We start from the raw sequence: 11,376 nt of genomic DNA on the forward strand, positions 1-11,376 counted from the left end.
CACTGTATGCTGTCATCCATGCTTGTGCAATGTGTATTGTAAAGCCACGTGTCGCCGCGACGATCGGCTCCCGCGCATGCACAGTGACACGCGGCTCCCATGCATTCATGTATAATATATACATAATATATACACAGGAGCTCTGTATATAGTGTCAGTGTACAGGTAATGCAGTGATCACCAGTGACATTATATACAGGAGCTCTGTACATAGTATAATGTCACCGGTCACTGTATTACCTGTACACTGACACTTTATACAGAGCTCCTGTGTATAATGTCACCAGTGGTAATATTTGTGTCATCAGTATTGTAGTATTTGGTCACTATGTTGTGGTAATATGTGGTCTGGTCATGGTGTGACAGTATTTCTCTCTTGTATGTGATATTATTCGATCACTATGTGGTCTGGTTGTGGTGTCTGTGGCGGTTTTTGTTCCTTGCATGTGGTATTATTAGGTTACTATGTGGTGGTAATATGTGGTCTGGTCGTGGTGTGGCGGTATTTATCCGATGTAAGTGGTATTATTAGGTCACTATGTGGTGGTAACATGTGATATGGTCATAGTGTGGTGGTATTTGTCCATTGAATGTGGTATTATTCGGTCACTATGTGGTGGTAATATGTGGCTTGGTCATGGCGTGGCGGTATTTCTCCCTTGTATGTGGTATTATTGGTCTTGGTGTAGTTGGATTGTTCTGTGTATGGAGGTAATTTATTCTCTCTGATATCAATAAGGGAAAGATTCTTGATTTCCAATAGAGATTAAGGGGATTAAGTTAATAAAGGATTCCTTATCTTAGACTAACAGGATTTAAGCAAACAGTTGTCTATGCTAGAGAGGAAGCTACAGTGTCACCAAACTGGAACACTAGTTCTCCTACGGAGAGATGAAAATGCAGTGATACAGCAAGGAGTGCGTGGTCCGCATCAAATGGACTTTGAGTGTACTAGTGAGGAGTCGTACCGATGCACCTCAGCCAGTGAGGTCCTCACAAATCAACTGGGAGCTGAGAGTAGCTCTGAGGGGCCGTAGTGACACATCTTGACCCTTATGGTCCCCACAGGGCATGTTGGGCCTTCCCATAATAATTTGTTGGACTGTTGTAGCTTGTAACAAAAGTTATATACTTCTACATGTAACCAGAAAGTTCCTGGTTGTGCATAATGCTGAAGAAGCATTCATAAAGTGTTGTGCCTGCTATATGATGTATTACTTCTCATCAAGTTCTTGTTAAGAAAAGAGAAGTTTATTTTCGGACTTTGGTCTCCCTCATTCATCTCCATACCATCTGGTCCGGGCCTGCCCAGTACAACGGCAGCATGCGAATTGCAGAGTTGGGGGATATGACTCCGCAAAATATATATGTAGCACCCTGAGGATTCGGCTGCTACAGGGGTATTGCACCTCAACCCAGAGGTGTGATATTCCACTCCCGGGTAAGGATGGAGTGTGGAACTGAGCTCAGATAGACTGCATGCACTACATACATCCCATTTCCGAGGAACAGGCCGACGGTACTCCCACTTAGAAATGTGCAGGTACGACCGAGCCTGTTCCTGGCTGGAGTGGGAGGGGGGTGGAACATCCCATGTAGTGTAGGGGCAGATAGGGGGAGCAGTCTGGGTAGTGATAGGAGCTCATTGGGTGCTGGTCACCTGAGCTCACACATAGAGGGATATATAAGGAGGGCACCAACAAAGATCAGGGTCAGATGCAGAGAACAAGTCAGTTGGAGACAGCAAGGCAGCTACAGAGCTCGCCCTGACTAAGAAGATTCTTTACTGGACCCGGAGTCCGAGGCTGTGGGGACTAACTCCTACCCAGCAGCAGAATCCGTCGGGCAGGGGATTTCAGGTCCTCTGGCCCAGAAGCCCGAAGGCACGGTCACACGTGTGGGACCAGCACCGCCATCGTGGAGCGGAAGCCATTAGAAGGCCCCGAGTCACCGGCCATACGGGTGAGCACCACACGGTACACTCAGGGACGTGGGCTACTTACATCAGCTTCTAGCAAGGTAGCCAGAAGAGTACAGTCAGTTTGGGAGGCCTACAACTACGCCTGGCCAGGGGAGATCCCATCTGCTCAAAGACTGACCAGGCCCCGTTTGCTAGCAAGTACTCCGGGAGGGTCTGTCGTTGTTACCAGTAAAGACCCTGAACTACACCGTACCGTCTCTGAGTGGTTCCTGCTACCCCCATCATCCACGTCGGCTGCCCTGAGGCCATACCCCTCCCGTTGGGGGTTATACTATCACGCTGCACAATCCTACCACCGGCCTCAGCGGTCTGCCCTGCAGCAGCAGCTTCCTGGCTGCACTCAACGGGTGGCGTAGTCATCAACTATTTACTACTAATAGACTGCCGTCTAGTTTGACTCCCTGGGCACGGACCGGGTCACCGCCACGAGATTACAACCCTCCACGGATCCGGCTCCGGGTAAGCTCCCGCGTGCGCACCATAGCGCGACACAGGCCCAGGGGCGCGTCAACTTTGGCGTAGTCGGCAGGATTACGTGCCCGCAACACCCGGGTACTGCGTGCCTGAAGAAAAGTGCAAGTTTACCTCAGAAAGAAGTCTCCCGCCGGTTCCGGAGGGTACACGCCATCGGACTCCATCACCAGTCGTTTCCCGCCGATTGTCCGCCATTTCCAGCTTGTTCCCGCCATCTGCAGAGTTTCCCGCCACTGGGAAGCGATTCCCGCCAAAACCGCAGATTTCCCGCCTTGGAAGAGCAGCGGACGCCATTATGGGCGTGCCAAAGGAGGGCAGGAGGCCACCTCCCATCGTGGGCCAGGACAGAAAATGGCGCCAAAAGTGGAAACCGCCCCCACCAACAGAGACTGTGATGCTAGAGGTGTCTGTCAGCGTGAAAGAACTGCCCCTGGAGCTGACAGTCACCGAGTTGCCCCGGGACCGCCCTCTAAGTGGGAGGAGACGAAAGAGAAGAGAAAAGATGGGTGTCGCCTGGAGCAGGAGTCTGGAGCGAGCGCACCCGGAGGCAAGAGGTCTAACGAGGAGTAGCAGAGAAGCTCACCCGGAGATGTCCAGAGAGCAGAGCAGCACCGGCCCGCTGGCCAGGAGCCTGCTGGAAGAAGAGCAGAGCAGCACCGACCCGTTGGTCAGGAGCCTGCTGGACACCACGACCCCACTAGGCCTAGTGGAGGTCCTTGCACAGCTCCCCCGAGACCGGGAGTGTGCACAGACTGCCCTGGAGGGCCTCGCACGGAGGATGGCCCGGGTACAGCGCGAGATATTGGCGGAATGGAGCCGGGAGATGGCCCAGCAAGCTGAAACCAAGACCCGGAGCACGCCAGCCGAGATGAGGAAGGAGACCGCCTCTGAGGATGGCGCGGGAGGACCCAAGGCCGGAGACGGCGCCGAGGAGGGAGCCGAACGCATGGAGGCAGGTGCCCCAGGCCTGGCCGCAAGGCCTGGGCAACCCGGGCGCCACCACCACCGCGCCCATAAGACCAAGAGTGCCGCATCTGGGAGAGGACCTTTACATCGGGGACGAGGTCACCTTCACCCGGCACAAGTGTGCCAAAGGACCTTATGCCCTCCACGTACACCGCCTGACGGAGGAGGAGTTGCAGTGCGAGGAGGAGGAGCAAGAGGACCCGGACGGGTCTGAAGTTACCACCAGCAGTAAGCAAAGAGCAGGAGGAAGACGCCGTTGAGTGCGGCAGAGGAATGATGTAAATAGTTACCCGACCGGGTACCAAAGAAACTGTTGATACATATATATATAGTCCCCGTTGGGACCAGCTGAGTGAACTGTTTACCCGTTAACCCCTTCATCCCACAGGCTGAGGACTGTGAGCAGCCATTCCCTTCCCTCTACCTGGCCGAGGACTGAGAGCGGCCAACCTCCCCTGTATATAGTTGCGCTTCCTAAAGCGCCCCCTACCGGTTTTATAGGAAAACCAGTTTTTCTAAGAGACTGTCGCACTTTTCCCGGACACACGTTGCACAGTGTCCGGAGGAGGAACCTGAAACAAGAGACGACGAGAATGTTTATATGAAAAGTTTTATATATATAATGTTTTATATGTTTTATTATGTTTATGAAAAAAAAAAAAAAATGTATGTTTTGGTGTTATTTATGTCTTACAGCCCGAGGACGTGCTGTGATTTACCAGGGGGGAATGTAGCACCCTGAGGATTCGGCTGCTACAGGGGTATTGCACCTCAACCCAGAGGTGTGATATTCCACTCCCGGGTAAGGATGGAGTGTGGAACTGAGCTCAGATAGACTGCATGCACTACATACATCCCATTTCCGAGGAACAGGCCGACGGTACTCCCACTTAGAAATGTGCAGGTACGACCGAGCCTGTTCCTGGCTGGAGTGGGAGGGGGGTGGAACATCCCATGTAGTGTAGGGGCAGATAGGGGGAGCAGTCTGGGTAGTGATAGGAGCTCATTGGGTGCTGGTCACCTGAGCTCACACATAGAGGGATATATAAGGAGGGCACCAACAAAGATCAGGGTCAGATGCAGAGAACAAGTCAGTTGGAGACAGCAAGACAGCTGCAGAGGAGCAGACAGCAAGCAGAGAGGAAGTCAGCCTGCAGCAAGAGAGAGACCCTGAGTGAGAGAGGAGCAGAGAAGGAGTACCCAGAGGGGAAAACAGAGAGGACCCAAGAACCCAAATAAAAGCACCGGGTGAGGAGTCGGCATCAGGGTACCGGAACCCAAGCTGGTGGGGGTAAAAACATTCCCCAGCCAGAGACCGGAGGCCGTGGGCAGCGTCTGCCACGGCCACCCATCACATCCACCCCGAAGGCACACCACATGAAGGGTCAGGGAACCCAAGGCCAAGGGTGTCCCAACAGAAGGCCCGAGGGAGCTGGACCTAGGTGGATCACTGGTGGGGACGGCCAGAGAACGGGACAGAAGGAGAGCTCAGGGTCACGCTCCGGACTTGTTTGGGGGTTTGCTGAATCCAGGACCTGGTGGACGCAGCACGGCTCGGGTGGTCACTAGCAGCTGGAGTGACCAGTACAACATCTGCAGTAAGTAAACACCCTTAACTGCACAACCCGACTCTGTCTTCATTGCCGTCTGCACCGCACCACCACAACCCCCATCCTCTGCACCTGTCCCCCCTGAGGCTATACCCCTCCCGTTGGGGGTTATCCCACCAAGCTGCGCACCCACCATCAGCCTCAGCGGACCCTGCTGCAGCGGCGGCCACAGTGACCGCATCACAACGGGTGGCGTAGTCGACACAAAAGAACTCTTAATAACATCTGTAGGACTGCCACATAACACTGAGCTTGACGCCCTGGGCACGGGCCGGGTCACAGCCGCTCGGAGACTACAACCCCCCATCTGATCCGGTGCCGGGTATTCCCCTCAAAAAGGAATATGTCCCAGGGGGCGCGTCATATATAATTTTATACATTTTTATCCTTTTGAGGTTCAATTACAGCTATTGCTGTGGGACCTGTGATTTCTATCTACACCACTGTGTATAGGATGTGTATAGGATAATAGAGTATAATAAAGTTGTTATGGACGTGACTTAACTAACATTGTGGTAACATACATAACATACATGTTTTCCGTGTAGTAATGGATATTTCTTGTTGCTAAAACTGAGATTTTTTTTTTTCACTTTAAAAAAAGATTTAAACAGCTCTCATTAGTGCGATCATACAACATACAGGCTCTGATTGCTCAGATAATGCACTGTACTACTGTAGTGTGGTGTATTATCACTGCCTGTCAGTGTAATACTAACGGCCCCGTACACATGAGATAAGTGTTGACTGATCGGTCATTTGGCAGACGGCTATCTCTCCTTACTCCCCCATACACACACATATTCCAGCTTTCCTGTGGTCTGTATCAGAGAGTCACCCCCAGACTCCTGTAGTGGAGGATTATCTACAGTAAGAAGAAACAGATTATCCTCTGAAATTCAGGATGCCAGATCCTTCTCTGCCCTGACATCTGTCAGGAGGCCCCCAAATATGTTATATAGTCGACCAAAAACCCCCAAATCACTACTTTCATGCAACTTTAGTCTATGTATGAAGGCGTTAAAAGGTAACTTATTGAACGCTACCTCTGGCCCGAACTAATAGACCTTCATACATTGCAGGCCCAGACACCATTATTAGGCATTTAAATATTGTAATAACTAGCCAGCCACATACTATCGAGTACTTGGGCATTCAGCCAAACTCTGTCAAACTTCCTTAGATGCCATGTTTGCTTTTGAAAGCAGCAAGTGGTTAAACTGCCAGGGTTTTTGTTGTAGCCGCACCTCTACTAGCCCTGCGGTGTACATCTATGTTCTGGTGCCCAAAAGAGTTAATTTATTTAAAAAAAAAACAAATGTTTAAGGTGTTAAAAAAGAAAATGTGTCTTGTGCTTTTGCATATTTTTTTCTTTTTACAAGAATTGTTGGTGCCAATTTTCTTTTGAAACATTTTAATTTCTGCTTTTTTCTGGTGTTTTTCTTGTAATATAGGAAAGCCTAAGGCCAGAAATAAACCACATAAAACACTGTACATGGAGACTTTGGTGTCAAATAATTTCTGTCTGCGGTGTTTGTGCAAACAAAAAAGATTTATAAATGCCTCAAACTTCTGTGTGTGAATCAGTCATGAGATCTAACGTGATTACAGTCCGGGAAAGACGGCAAAAATTCTTATAGACGGACGGTGCTGATGTAGTCATTGACGGACTCTGACCAAATATGTTTCTAGAGCCGTAGTAGAAGATGAAGATGTCGTCCTCACCATGAAGTAGTTATTTCTCATGTCACGTGTAATGAATATCTCCTGCAGTATTACTAATGCTGATTCCAGTGTCTGTAAATGAGACGAGAATTAACGTTATGGAAGATGAGTCTATGAGAAACGTATTCAGCTACAGACTCCAAGGAAGAAACTGCTTGTTGTCTGTGGCCTAAAATATATAGGTTTTATTAGTAGATGTAAAGAAGAAAACTACTGTAAAATAATATATCTCCTCATATGTTTCCCCTTATTACTTACCTCCAGTAATTGTATTATTATACGTGATTTTTATGATGTTACATCTGCTGATTTTCTTCTCATTTAGGTCTCTACAATATCAGATCCTCTCAGTGAAGATCTTCTATATAATGGAATTTTCCTTATGGAATCATCAAAGATCGAGATGGACAGAGACGAGATGGCGGAGAGGATATTACACCTTACCCTAGAGATCCTTTTCCGGGTTACTGGAGAGGTGAGAGATTCTGATGACGTCACATTACATCGTTCTTATCTATGGGAATAACAGATGGACAGAACAGGAGAGGTCAGGACTCTGGAAATGTCTGGAGGGAGATTTATTAATGTATCTCTCCATAACCAGGATTACACAGTAGTGAAGAAGACCTCTAGTGAGCGCTGTCAGGACCCTGTGTCTGAGGGATGGGGAAGACCCCCGAGCCCAATCACAGGACCTCCACCTCGCCCCCTGATACATGAGGACATCAATGACCAGAAGATCCTAGAACTCGCCTACAAGATGATTGAGCTGCTGACTGGAGAGGTGACACTGCTGGGAATGCTGGGACATTATACAGTAACGCTATGAAGAGATTGAGGGGATGACGGTATCATTGTATGTGTCAGGTTCCTATAAGGTGTCAGGATGTCGCTGTCTATTTCTCCATGGAGGAGTGGGAGTATTTAGAAGGACACAAAGATCTGTACAAGGACATCATGATGGAGGTTCCCCAGCCACTCACATCACCAGGTAATAGACAGGACTAAATACACACGGCCTATAATTATCTGTATGTAAAGAATGAATTCAGTCTCTATATGTGTTTCCTCCAGATCTATCCAGTAAGAGGACAACACCAGAGAGATGTCCCCGTCCTCTTCTTCCACAGGACTGTAAACAAGAAGATCTCAGTGTTCCTCAGGATCATCAGGTAGATGGAGAGAAGGTGTCATGAGATCTCCCCTATGATGTGTAGACGGCTGTGAAGGTCTTGTGCTCAGTCTTGTTTTATCCACCAGTATTATACGTTTTATACTTGTGTAATGAGATTGGTGGAGATGGCAGGATTAGAGCTGATCATAGATGTGACTTCTCCATCTGTCTGTGACTTTTACAATATTTGTTTTAAGGTGAAGATCTGACCCACATTAATACTACAGAGACATATGTGAGGGGGGATGAGCGGTGTAAAGAGGAGATTCCTACATATGACTACCCAGGTGAGTAGTAACCACTAAATGCAGAGAAGTCACAGATTCTTCTCAGTCACCGGCTGTGGCTGCTTTATCGGTCGTGTATTCCCGGCCGTATCACAATCATGTGATCACCATTTTGCCTCTAGACCACAACATTCTCCTCCACCCAAAACTGTTAAAACGACTTTAGGTATTGAAGCCCTTCTCTAGAACTTACAACCTAGAGGATCCATCTACCAACTGAAATTAGAAGATTACTGTGATCTGTCATTGCCTTGGTGAATAATTTAATATTTTTGCCATTTTTATGGACAGCTTGGATATAATGTTCAAAAATATAAAATTCAAGGATATTTTATTAAAAAATAATAATTTGTTTTATTCTTGGCAGATAATTTTACCAGGAGATCAGAGGGAACGCTGACATCTTCAATATTTAAAACAGATGATCTAGAGATCCCACAGGATACAATTGAAGTGAATGCCATTACTCCAGATTTACCATCATCCCATCACAACAAAGATTTGTCATTTGATTCTTTAAAACAGCTCCTGTCTTCTGATTTTTTATTGACTACCACGGAAAATCTGAGTCACAAAAGAGGCATTAAAAAATGAACTGCTCCTAACGCAAAGAAGCCATTTTCACTTTCAGAATATGGAAAAAGTTTTCCTCTCGAAAAGTCTTTTCTTCAAAAAATGTACACAGCAGAGAATAGAATTTCCTGCTTCAAGTGTGGGAAATGTTTTAACCAGAAATCAGATCTTGTTAGTCACCAGAGAAGTCACACAGGGGAAAAGCCATTTTCATGTTCAGAATGTGGGAAATATTTTACATGGAAATCACTTCTTGTTAGACACCAGAGAAGACACACAGAGGAGAAGCCATTTTCATGCTCAGAATGTGGGAAATGTTTTACAAGGAAATCACTTCTTGTTAGACACCAGAGACGTCACACAGGGGAAAAGCCATTTTCATGTTCAGAATGTGGGAAATGTTTTACATGGAAATCACTTCTTGTTAGACACCAGAGAAGTCACACAGGGGAGAAGCCATTTTCATGTTCAGAATGTGGGAAATGTTTTTTATGTAAATCACTTCTTGTTAGACACCAGAGAAGTCACACAGGGGAAAAGCCTTTTTCATGTTCAGAATGTGGGAAATGTTTTACAAGGAAATCGCTTCTTGTTACACACCAGAGAAGTCACACAGGGGAGAAGCCTTTTTCATGTTCAGAATGTGGGAAATGTTTTAACCGCAAAGCGCATCTTCATAGCCACCAAAAAATACACACAGGGGAGAAGCCTTTTTCATGTTCAGAATGTGGGAAATGTTTTAACCAGAAAACGCATCTTGATAGCCACCAAAGGTTACACACATGGGAGAAGCCTTTTTCATGTTCATAATGTGGAAAATGTTTTAGCCATAAATCAGATTTTGTTAGTCACCAGAGAAATCACACAGGGAAGAAGCCTTTTTCTTGTTCAGAATGTGAAAAATATTTTAGCCGTAAATCTGAATTTGTTAGTCACCAGAGAACTCACATAGGGGAGAAGCCATTTTCCTGTTCAGAATGTGGTAAATGTTTTGGCTCGAAAGCAAATCTTGATAGCCACCAGAGAATCCATACTGGGGAGAAGCCTTTTTCATGTTCAGAATGTGGGAAATGTTTTTTACGAAAATCACTTCTTGTTAGACACCAGAGAAGTCACACAGGGGAGAAGCCATTTTCATATTCAGAATGTGGGAACTGTTTTCTAGATAAATCAACTCTTGTTAATCATCAGAGAATTCACACAGGGGAGAAGCTTTTTTCATGTTCAGAATGTGGGAAATGTTTTAACCGGAAAGCCCATCTTGATAGCCACCAGAGAACCCACACAGGGGAGAAGCTTTTTTCCTGTTCAGAATGTGGAAAATATTTTATGACGAAATCATCTCTTCTTAGACACCAAAGAATTCACATAGGGGAGAAGCCTTTTTCATGTTCTTAATTGTGGAAAATGTTTTACTTGGAAATGAACTCTTGCTAAACATCAGAGAAGTCACACATTGTAAAAACCTTTCATGTTCAGAATGTTGGAAATTTTCTAACCGAAGATTATATCTTCTTAAAGGAGTTGACTACTACTAGGACCTCCCCTTGTCATTCCTCATGTTTGGACTCATTAAAATAAAAACACTCACACTCTCCTCCCGTTCCAGCGCCTTTCCAGCGGTGTCGCGACTCACGTTCCTGGGGCTCACATAAGGTTGTTACATCACACTAGCCATGCTCATAATCAGTTTAATTTACTGTCATTATATCTGGGCTGTGGTTACGTCATACTGTATAGGGAGCTGTGAGGGACATTATACTGGTAGTTGTAGGGTACATCATACTGTATAAGGGTCTGTGGGTGACATTATACTGGAGGCTGTGGGGACATCACACTTGTTTTGGGGCTAAAGGGGACACTATACTGGCGACTGTGGTGAAATCATAGTGTATAGTGGGCTATGGGGGAAATTATACTGGGTACTGTGGGGACATCATACTGTATGGGGGGCTGTGGGTACATCATACTGTATAGGAGTCTGAGGTGACCAAACTGCATAGAGGGCTGTGAGGGACATTATATTGGGGTTTGTGGTGACCATACTGTTGGGCACCTTAGATTGACAGTCGATCTGTAACTGAAAAGTCATCATGACGTTTGAACAAGGTTGAGATGAAGAGAAAGTGAACGACTCAAACAAAGAAAATGTCCCTTTATACGGTACTTGGATGTAATTTTTTATTTGTGATACTGCCTGCATCTCATCCGTACTGTGATTTCGTAAGGGCCGCAATCTGATAATGGCTGGAAACATCAACTCCCAATATCTTTTTACCATTGATAATGACATACTGGGAGTTGTTGGTTCATGTGCTACAAATGCATATGGCTCTGACCTGACATTAGAAATAATTGCTATACTAAGCTTGGTTCATTTATTCAAGTACTTTTGGTGGTTTTGATGCTGTATTCATGTTCTGGTGATTTTTTCATGTACTGATGATGGTACTGGTTTTGTATTTATTTACTGTTGACGGTATTGATGCTGAATTCATATACTAATAGTGGTTCTAGTGATATATTCATGAATTGATGATTCTAGGGACCTATTTATTTACTTAGTGTGGTTCTTGTACCATATTC

At 46.2% G+C, this 11,376-nt stretch overlaps 1 pseudogene; it reads left to right on the plus strand.

Moving 5' to 3' along the window:
• The window catches only part of LOC141224346 (uncharacterized), a 105,769-nt pseudogene extending 95,414 nt beyond the window's left edge, over nucleotides 1–10,355 (plus strand).
• The last annotated feature ends 1,021 nt before the right edge of the window (nucleotides 10,356–11,376 follow it).

This window comes from Phyllobates terribilis, unplaced genomic scaffold (genome assembly GCF_046119375.1).
Source record: "Phyllobates terribilis strain yellow unplaced genomic scaffold, ASM4611937v1 Scaffold_391__1_contigs__length_1789467, whole genome shotgun sequence".
Taxonomy (NCBI): Eukaryota; Metazoa; Chordata; class Amphibia; order Anura; family Dendrobatidae; genus Phyllobates; species Phyllobates terribilis.